This window comes from Tupaia chinensis, unplaced genomic scaffold (assembly GCF_000334495.1).
Source record: "Tupaia chinensis unplaced genomic scaffold, TupChi_1.0 Scaffold145166_1, whole genome shotgun sequence".
NCBI lineage: Eukaryota > Metazoa > Chordata > Mammalia > Scandentia > Tupaiidae > Tupaia > Tupaia belangeri.
The window spans coordinates 55223-65233 of NW_006205026.1; the positions used below are offsets into that span (position 1 = coordinate 55223).

General features: G+C 35.3%; 1 pseudogene; it reads left to right on the forward strand.

Annotated features, from left to right (window-relative positions):
- Nucleotides 1–619: 619 nt before the first annotated feature.
- LOC102493545 (olfactory receptor 5I1-like) lies at nt 620–1453 on the forward strand (annotated as a pseudogene).
- Nucleotides 1454–10011: the final 8558 nt, after the last annotated feature.

Below are 10011 nucleotides of genomic sequence, written 5' to 3' on the forward strand. Positions count from 1 at the left end.
AATGAGAAATAGTGATTGACTGTTTAAAAAAATAATTAGAATAATAATAATAATGATTGGGAAAACATAGAAAAGATATTGAATGATGAAGTGGGGAGTTTAATGTCTTTGTATTGACTGACATGCATGGCATTCCCTTTTGAAAAAGCAATGTAATACACTGTAAAGTTATATGTAATCCAATGTAATATAAAGAAGATTATGATGATAATAAAAATAATTTTAAAAATATATAAAAAAAGAAAAAAACCCTATGCATTGATTCCAGGATAGTTTTCATTAAAATAAACTTATACTTTTATTTTTCAAGATCTTTTATACAAGGGATTTCAAAAAAGCATATGGAAATATGAAATTAAAGTGAGTCTATTTTAATGCAAAGTAATTTGAAATCTATGCAGAGTTCTTTTATAATATGAATTTTCCATGAGTTTTTGAAGACTTCTTATATAAACTATGAACATTTCTAGTTGCTATGAAGATACCCAAGATAATTTGGAATCACTAATCTCTTATTTTGAACTTGAACTTTTTTTCTTTTTCTTTTTTCAGTGACAAATAACCTTATTAACATTTCCATTACTCTGCTGGGACCCCTAGAAACTCAGAAACCCTGCAGGAAATGGAGTTGGAGAATATCACTGTGAAAACTGAATTTTTCTCCTGGGATTTAGTTACCTCCCAGAACTTCAATGTTTTCTTTTTGTGGTGTTCTTTTCTATTTATTTTGTACCACTGCTGGGGAACCTTCAGTTGATTTTATTGATCATAACCAGTTCCCACTTGCATATCCCAATGTACTTTTTTCTCTGCATCCTGTCCTTTGTAGATGCATGCAACTCTTCTGTCATTGCCCCCAAACTATTTGTGAACTTGGTTTCTGGCAAGAAGACCATTTTTTATAATGACTGTGCCACACAACTCTATTTTTTCTGCTCTTTGGTTGAAACAGAATCTTTCCTGTTGGCTGCCATGTCTTATGACAATCTGCAACCCATTGCTTTACACCATTATTATGTCCAAGAGAGTCTGTTGCCAGTTGGCAATTGGAGCATTTGGAGGGGCACTATGAGCTCAATTATTCACACTACGAACACCTTGCATTTGTCTTTCTGCTCCAAAGAAATTGATCCTTTCTGGGACCAGCAGTTAACGTAATGGCTATGTCACTGGACTCCCATGTAGTCGACCACGGTTTGAGTCCCGGACCCAGTGGCTTAAACTCACACCAGTGCATGTGTGTGCATGCCCAAGATCCTGAGAGGAGAATGGAGGAGAAGGGATTACAGTGTGGCCATCCCCCCGGGGGGTGATTTCTCACTTTCTGTCTCTCTGTCTCTATCTTTCTGGTGAGCACACATGCACTAGAGCAAAAACCTCTCCAAAAAAAAAAAATGATCATTTCTTTTGTGATGTTGCCCCACTCTTCTCTCCGTCCTGCACTGATACTTAGGTGCATGACACACACACAGCATACTTTTCTGTTTTTTTGTCTTTTGTTATTTTCTTCCAAAGCCGCTGGTGCCAGAATATGAACTGTGGTCTGGCATGTGAGAAATGGCTGGGATTGGACCAGCATTATTTTAAAACAGCATCTATGTGTATAAAGTAAGCTGGGAAATTGAATTAGTCTCAAGAATAAAATATGTTTTAAAAAATCATCCTCTTTTGGGGACTAGCAGTTAGCATAATAGCTATGTCACTGAACTCCCATGAGGTCAACCATGGTTCGAGTCCTGGATCCCGTGACTTAAACTCACGCTGGCCACGTGTGCATGTTTGCCCAAGATCCCGAGAGGAGAATGGAGGAGAAAGGATTGCGGCGTGGCCATCCCTCCTGGGGGGTTATCTCTCACTTTCTATCTCTCTGTCTCTGTCTTTCTGGCGAGTGTACGTGCCCTGTAGCAAAAACCTCTTAAAAAAATTATCCTCTTTTAAATTATACTCATTCAAAATTTCAGTAAAACTGCTTCATTCATATCATTTTTGAAAAACATAATAAATAATTATAAAATCATAAACATTTTTATATTTCTTATACTGTTAACACCAACACTGAAAATTTATTGTAAAAGTGAAAGTAATTAGATTATTTAAGATTTTGTGTGATTAATACAATGTAGGGGGAAAAGGAATTGAAGACATCTGTAGACACCAGAGATAGTGTGAGAAGAGGGTGGGAAAGGACAGAGGGTCAGAAATAGGGGTAACAAATAAATAAATAAATAAATAATATATATATGCATATATATATGCATATATATGAAATATGAAAGTAGAAATGGAAAATTTTTTATGATAATATGAATGATTAAGCCACTATGCAGTATATTCTGGATGGAAAATCACATTTTGTATGCTGTGACAATGCTTAGGAATGAATGTAAATTAAGTTTTAAAAAAAGTTTCAGAAAAAAAAATCCATTCGATTACTGCAGTAAGATATATAGCCCCAGCTAGGTGCTACTTTATAGTATGTTCATTCTACTCATTGAGGATTATGCCTAAAGTCAGACTTGTGTTCATGGATGTGTATATATCAGCTGTACTTGCTATTCAAAATATTTAGATTAATTAAGATCTTTAGTGAATCAATGAAATGTGGGGGGAAGAAGGAATAGAAAGCCACCATAGATACCAGAGACAGTATGGGAGGAGAGTGGGAGATGGCAGAGGGTGAGACATAGGGAATCAAGGATAGGAAAAAAAGCAAAATATACAGGAAACAAGAAATGGAAAATTATTTTTTGATGATAACACATATGTTGATGTGCTTGATTGAGCCAATATTTGCATTAAAAATTATTTTTTGTATAAAATGATTTATGTTCATGATGTGGTGGTTAAGGGTGCTGGACTCCCACATGGTTGACTGTAGTTCAAGTCCCGGACCTGGCAGCTTGCTTTCTCACTCTCTCTCTATCCCTCTCTGGTCAAATTAAAATCAAATAAATGAATAAAGTTAAATAAAATAATTCTTTAAAAAATAATTTATGTTCAGTACAAACATAGAGATAAACTAAAAATTAAAATAGTTTATAAAACCAAAATAAAAAGTGAAATGAGATGGGGAATTTTTACAGTGGAACATGGTTCAGGGTCACTTAAGATAGTGAAAATTCAGAACTATTTTAATATTATTTAACAAATTTAATGATAGGGACTGGTAGGTGGTATGGTAGTTAAGGACAATGAATTCTCACATGGCCAACTATAGTTTGAGTCCCTGACCTTATGGCTTGCTTTATCAGTTTCCATCTCTCTCTCTCTGACTCTGTCCCTCTCTGGTCAAATTAAAATAAATAAATAAATAAAGTTAAATATTTTAAAAAATATTTTATACATTTATACATTTAATAATAGCAAGATATTTGTGTAAATTAGGTTGTTAAAAATTAATATCATATGATGCTATGAATATAACTCTCATAATAGGAAATCATAAACAGCAAAGAAGTTTTTACAATATGTAAAATGAGAAAAACAAAAAAATTATAATAAGTGTGTCAATTTATACAAATATATTAAATATGATTTTATAGTTTAGAAAGGAATATACTAAAATGATCATTTTTACTTGCAATATATATGTTATAGTAACAAAGAGAATATCTTACATTAAACATCAGAGATAAAACCTACATCACCATATTTCCCAGCATCTAAACAGTTCAGAAAAAGGAGGTGGTATTTGTGGATAATTCATTAGCATGGAATTTAAATGCTAACATAACACGGAATCTTATATTAAAAATTGTAAGTTTAGGACCAGAAAATGGCATATGGATTTCCACATAGTCCACCATGGTTTGAGGACTGGACACAGTGGCTTAATACTCACACTGGGTGTGCATGTGTGCAAGCCCAGAAACCAAGAGGAGAAGTGAGAGAAGGGATTATGGCCTGGCCATCACCCTGGGAGGTGTTTTTTTCACTTTCTATCTGTCTCTCCAGTAAGTGCACCTGTCATATAGCAAAAATCTCTCTCAAAAAAAAAAAAAGTAAACCCTATTGTATATTTTCCAAAAGTAAGCTCTATCGTATATTTTCCATAAACCACCATATAATGGGCCTAGCCCACCCTATCCTACAAACATGCACTTTGACATCAATTTTAAATTTATATTCTCCCATAGGTAGCAACTTATTGTGCCCACATTTCTCCTAGAATATTCCAGTCTTGTCTTTCTTGATAGCCATGTCTTTAAAATGTTGGGGTGCAACTGAGATTGCTCAGGGGGCTCTCATTGCATGAACTGTGAGCCATGGGCCAACTCTAGGGCCAGTGACCTTGGGAAGCTGACCACCCTGTGTTCCTCATTCACATTGCCACTCACGCCCCCACAAAACAAACTTTTGCACCCATCATTTTAAAATAGTAGAAACTTCTGTTTCAACTTTGAAGTATATATATAACATTCAAAATGATAAGAAGAATCAGTGATATATTCGAAATCAAGAAGTAATGTCTTGTAATTATATTTGAAGTAGCAAATTTTAGATGCATACATATATTTGCATATCATTCACATTTGTATACATTTTTCTAAGTAAATATTATCAGTACAAATGAAAAGAATAAGTTAAAAGTCTATTATCTTCCTTGTTAAGTTCTTTTAAACTCTATATTTTTAATCCAGGATGTTATTCAGCAAAAAATATTTATTTCCACTCTGTCTAGCTAAGCTGATGCCTTTTCATCACAACCTGGGGAGTAAGTTCTCTTCAGAGTTCAAGTCATCTTTCTCCTCAGTGCAGCTCTGTTCTTGTCCCTAAATGTCACAAATATTATTCACTTATTATTTCTAGAATTTGAAAAAAAATAAAGTTCTGTGTTTCCATTGGTATCCTTTCTGTAAAATGTCTGAACTTTCTCTTCCTCTGTTTTCTCCATGATTTAGATAATTTTAAGGGTGTAGAGCCTACTGACGGTGAACAGTTCCTGAGTTGGGGGGCGAGGATTAAAGAAAGACAAGAAGACAGGATAGAAACGGGGGGACTGCCAGTCAATACTGGTCAGCACCAAATGTACTTTATTGCTAGTATTTATACACACTCCAGAGACTTCTGTGATGTAAGGTTTTAAGTCCTTATTGAATTAATCAGGTTGTTGTAGCAATACTTTAGAACATTCAGTTCAAAACAATCCCAAGACATTCTGCTCATAACAATCCCGCCACCCAAGGCCATGTCCGGATAAAGACCCTGGTCTTATTCTGGTGGTCACATCCTGCATATTCCTCATGTCTCCTCTTTGACTCCGCACAAAGGGAGAGAGAGATACGAAGCCGCAACAAATATCTCAAAACAATTCAAAGCTTCAACCAATTAAATTTTTCTGAACTATTTTGAGGCAGGACCTTAATGCTATTTATGGTGTTGAATGCACATAGGAAAAAGGAAAAGAACACAGTTTAAGTCAGAAAATTCAATCGCATAACTTGAGTCATTCTTTTTTACCTTACAAGAAAAACAAAAACAAACTTCCCCCATACCATTTGTTAAGATGTAGTAGAGGGGCTGGTAGGTGGTGTGGTGGTTAATGGTGTTGTAATTCCCACATGGCTGACTGCAGTTTGAGTCCCAGACCTGGCAGCTTGCTTTCTCACTTTCTCTCTCTCTCTCTCTCTCCCTCTCTGGTCAAATTGAAATAAACAAATGAATAAATGAATAAATAAACAAAGTTAAATAAAATAATTACTTAAAAAAAGAAAAAAAGACAGTGGAAACATTAAACAGTATGTTTTATAACAATAGCTCTTCAAACAGAGCATCAGCACTTCAATGTATCATACACCTATTCAGTGGAAACATTAAACGGTATGTTTTATAACAATAACTGCAAACGGAGCATCAGCACTTCAATGTATCATACACCTACATCAGCATAATTTAGACAGCTTCAGAAAATTCTAATTTTTCAATCGAAATTTTCAGGATGAAGAGAATGTACATCATAAGTGAGAATGTATCAAGAAAGAAAAAAGCAAAATGACGAATAACCAGGTCAACAATAAGTACTTATTGCACGTCTAAATTATTTGGATTTAACTTGAAGATGAAAAGCTGAAAGTAGGTCTAATTTCATTAAAAGTAGGTGCTCATAACCCTCCTGCTCCAATGGTTTCCATTGTATTAGTAACAGCTGCTATTTATTTTGCACTTGTCATATGTCTCATACTGTTTTATTGATTCCACGCGTATTTTTTATTTCTTTCTACATCCTTTGAGCTTAGTAATATTAAAAGCTCCATTAAAGACAAACAGTCTGAGACCTAAAGGTTATGTAACTAGCTTAAGCATGCACAGTTCTTATTGTTAGGCCATGCATGACATTAAACTTGGTACCCTGACCACAACACATGCATTTACATACTACATCACACTATTTTTTATATTAGCCTAAATGTCTTTTATTTCCTTCTAAATTAGCTTTTTTTAAAATGGTTTTAAAACATATTTTAGAGGCCAGCATGAGACATTATGGTTAAAGCACTGGATTCCCACATGGTTAATTGTGATTAGAGTCCAGGACCTAGTAGTTTGCTTTCTAACTTTCCCTTTCTCTCTCCCTGTTTCTTTCTAGTCAAACTGAATAATAATAATGAAATAACAATAATAAATAAAATGAAATAAATAACTATTACAAAAGCATTTAAACTATTACAATGAATGTATTCTTCCAAAGTTAACTTCTTTTTTTACATTTTTTAATAAACTGCTTTTATAATATTTATTTAGCAATATCATTATTATCATTATTTAATTATTTTTAAAATTAACTATAGGGCATGGACACTTATCAGAGAGAGACAGAGAGAAAAGGAGAGTGAGAAAGCAAGCTACCAGGTCTAGGACTTAAACTGTGGTTGGCCATGTGAGAGTCCAGTGACTTCACCACCACACTAGCTGCAACCTGATTTTTGCACATTTTTAAAGTTTATATTTAATCACTGTACATATTTACAGTGAATACATCACAATTTGAAAAACTATCTGTGAAACGGAAGTGTTAAAATCTCACCACATACCAGTTCCTTGAGAATTCTGATGATGGCTGTCTCCTATTCTCTATAGAGAAAATTCCACTCAGTACCTGGCCACATGTGAAGATTCTTTCTACCTCTTAATTCAACATCTAAAACAGAGAACAACATTTCTGGAAAACAAGGTAGAGAACATTCCCCACTGCTCTGTGAATACTGTCCTCAGCATAATTTCATAGAAAAGGAAAGAAAGAAGCAATTATTTCCTCCTTTATTTCCAACTGTAATTTAAAGAGAATTTTCTCAGAGGTCATGAAGCTGTAGAATTGCTTCTGGTTCCCCACAGGGTTAGGAAATTTCCCATGACTATGATTTTCCAAGATACAATCTTGTGTATTTTCACTTGCTCAGATTTTGGCAAAACTTTTCTGTCCCTGAGCAGTTAAAGATTTTGTTTGTTTTTAACTTATCTTTGGTGTCTATTTTAAGATGCTTTACTTTTTATTCAAGTGCAGGAGTAGAATATTATGGATACTGTGATCGAATACAGTGTCTTTTTGTAGAATTAGGGCAAAACATCCGAATACTTACTACATGTAAAAGCTGAGTTCTGGGCTAATGCAGCATTAATCCGTAAGGGTGGTATGTATTGTTTAAAACTAAGTGGGCAATTAGTGGTTTTTAAAGAATATATCTTATCAGCAGGTGTAAAAAAATCTATAGATAAATCAGAATGTTACTGTTTTCTCTCATAAATTGATCTCGATATTCTATAACAATAAAAGCACAGTTTCAGGGCCAGTAGATCATGTGGTGGTTAAGGCCCTGGACTCTCACATGGTTGACAGTGGTTTGAGTCCCAGACCTGGTTGCTTGCAACATACAGCATGCATGTGTATATGTTTGCCCAAAATTCCATGAGAGAAGGAACTGCAGCATGATCATTCCCACTGGGGGTGTGAGATCTCACTTTCTCTTTTACTGTTTCTCTCTGGAGAGTGCACACACCCTATGGCAAAACAAAAACAAAAACAAAAACAAAATGCAATTTCTAGTAGTCAGAGTTGTTTTTCACTTTTCATTTTACTTTAAAAGATAATATGGCAGATCTGGTTACTTTAAATGAACATAAGTTGAGACTGAAGTTTGAGGGACCAGCAGTTGGCATAATGGCTATGTCACTGGACTCTCACATACTCAACTGTGGTTTTAGGACCAAACCTGGTGGCTTAAACTCATGCTGGACGTATGTGTGTGTGCTCAAGGTCCCAAGAGGAGAATGGAAGAGAAGGGACTGTGGCATGACCATCCCCCCTGGGGGATGATGTCTCACTTTCTGTCTCTCTGTCTTTCTGGTGAGCACATGTGCGCTATAGCAAAAACCTCTCTGAGAAAAAGAGACTGATGCCTGAAAGAGAGCTTGGACTTAGTTCATCAGGCCCACTCAGAAAGCACGCATATCAAAAAACTTGGAGCTTTATACAGTCTTTTAACATGCTATCCTTCCTATTATTGTTTATTCATATCATATAGAAAAATGCATCACTTAAACAATTCATAAGAAAATTTATAATCACTATTATTATAATAATTTATGGTGTTGAGAGAGAATTTTTTAAATTCCTAAATTTTGCCAGAGAGTTTCTAGAGGGTATTGTTCTAAGAATTTTTTTCTCTGCCTTTTTCCTTTTTTTAAGAGAGATTTTTGGTAGAGGTTGTGTGCACAGGTGCATGCTAGAGAGACAGAGAGAGACAGAAAGCAAGAAATCATTCACCAGGGGGATGGCCATGATGCAATCTCTTCTCCTCCATTCTTCTCTCCTCTCAGGACTTGGTGCATGCACTCACTTATGCCTGGCATGTGTTTTAAGCTGCCAGGTCCAGGACTGGAACTGTGTTCGACTACGTGCAAATCCAGCAATGTATCCATTATGCTATCTGCAGGCCCCTTGTCTCTGCTTCTTTATTTATCTTAATTTCTCTCTCTACCATACCACTTACATAAACAAAGATACTTTTTTTAAAAAAATAATTCTAAAAGTTTCCATTTAACTGACTCTAGAGGCTGATAGATGTGAGCTAGATTCCTAAGGGCCAACCCGAAGTTGAATTCTGGCCCCGGCAGTTTCAGAAACATACCTGGCTTAACAGGATGGAGAAATGGAGAAGAGGGAATTGTGTAATGACTATGCCCCATTGGGTGCAGTGCTTTCTTCCTCTCCCTCCCTATTTCTCTATCTCACTCTAGTAAGTACACGTGCCATCTAGTAAATTTTAAAAAAGGGACCAGTAGTTAGCATATTGTCTATGTCTCCGGACTCCCATGTAGCCAACTGTGGTTCAAGTCCTGGACCTGGTTACTTAATCTAACGCCGGGTGCATGTGCGTGTGTGCCTAAGATCCCGAGAGGAGAATGGAGAAGAAGGGATTGCGGCATGGCCATTCCCCTGGGGTATGATTTCTTACTTTCTGTCTCTCTGTCTCTCTCTGTCTTTTTGGCGAGTGCATGCGCCCTATAGCAAAAATTTCTTCCAAAAACAAAAACAAAAATAAACAAAAAATAAAAAAAAACTATCATTGAACCAACTTCCTTTATCAGCTATTACTCCATTTCATTCTCTCTTCTTTATGGCAAAACTGAAAATAACTTTGTAGTGATTATTCTGTTTCTTCTGTTCTCTTTAAAGAACTTTTTTTTTTTTTTTTTTGGAGAGATGTTTGCTATAGGGTGCGTGCGGGATTATGTAATGACTATGCCCCATTGGGTGCAGTACTTTCTTCCTCTTCCTCTCTATTTCTCTGTCTCTATTTAGTAAGTTCACGTGCCATCTAGCAAATTAAAAAAAAATCTATCATTGAACCAACTTCCTTTATCAGCTGTTACTCCATTTCATTCTCTCTTCTTTATGGCTAAACTGGACATATCTCTGTAGTGACTATTCTGTTTCTTCTGTTCTCTTTAAAGAACTTTTAATAATGGTTCAATATACAATTCTTTCTGAAAATACTCTTCTTTAGAACAACA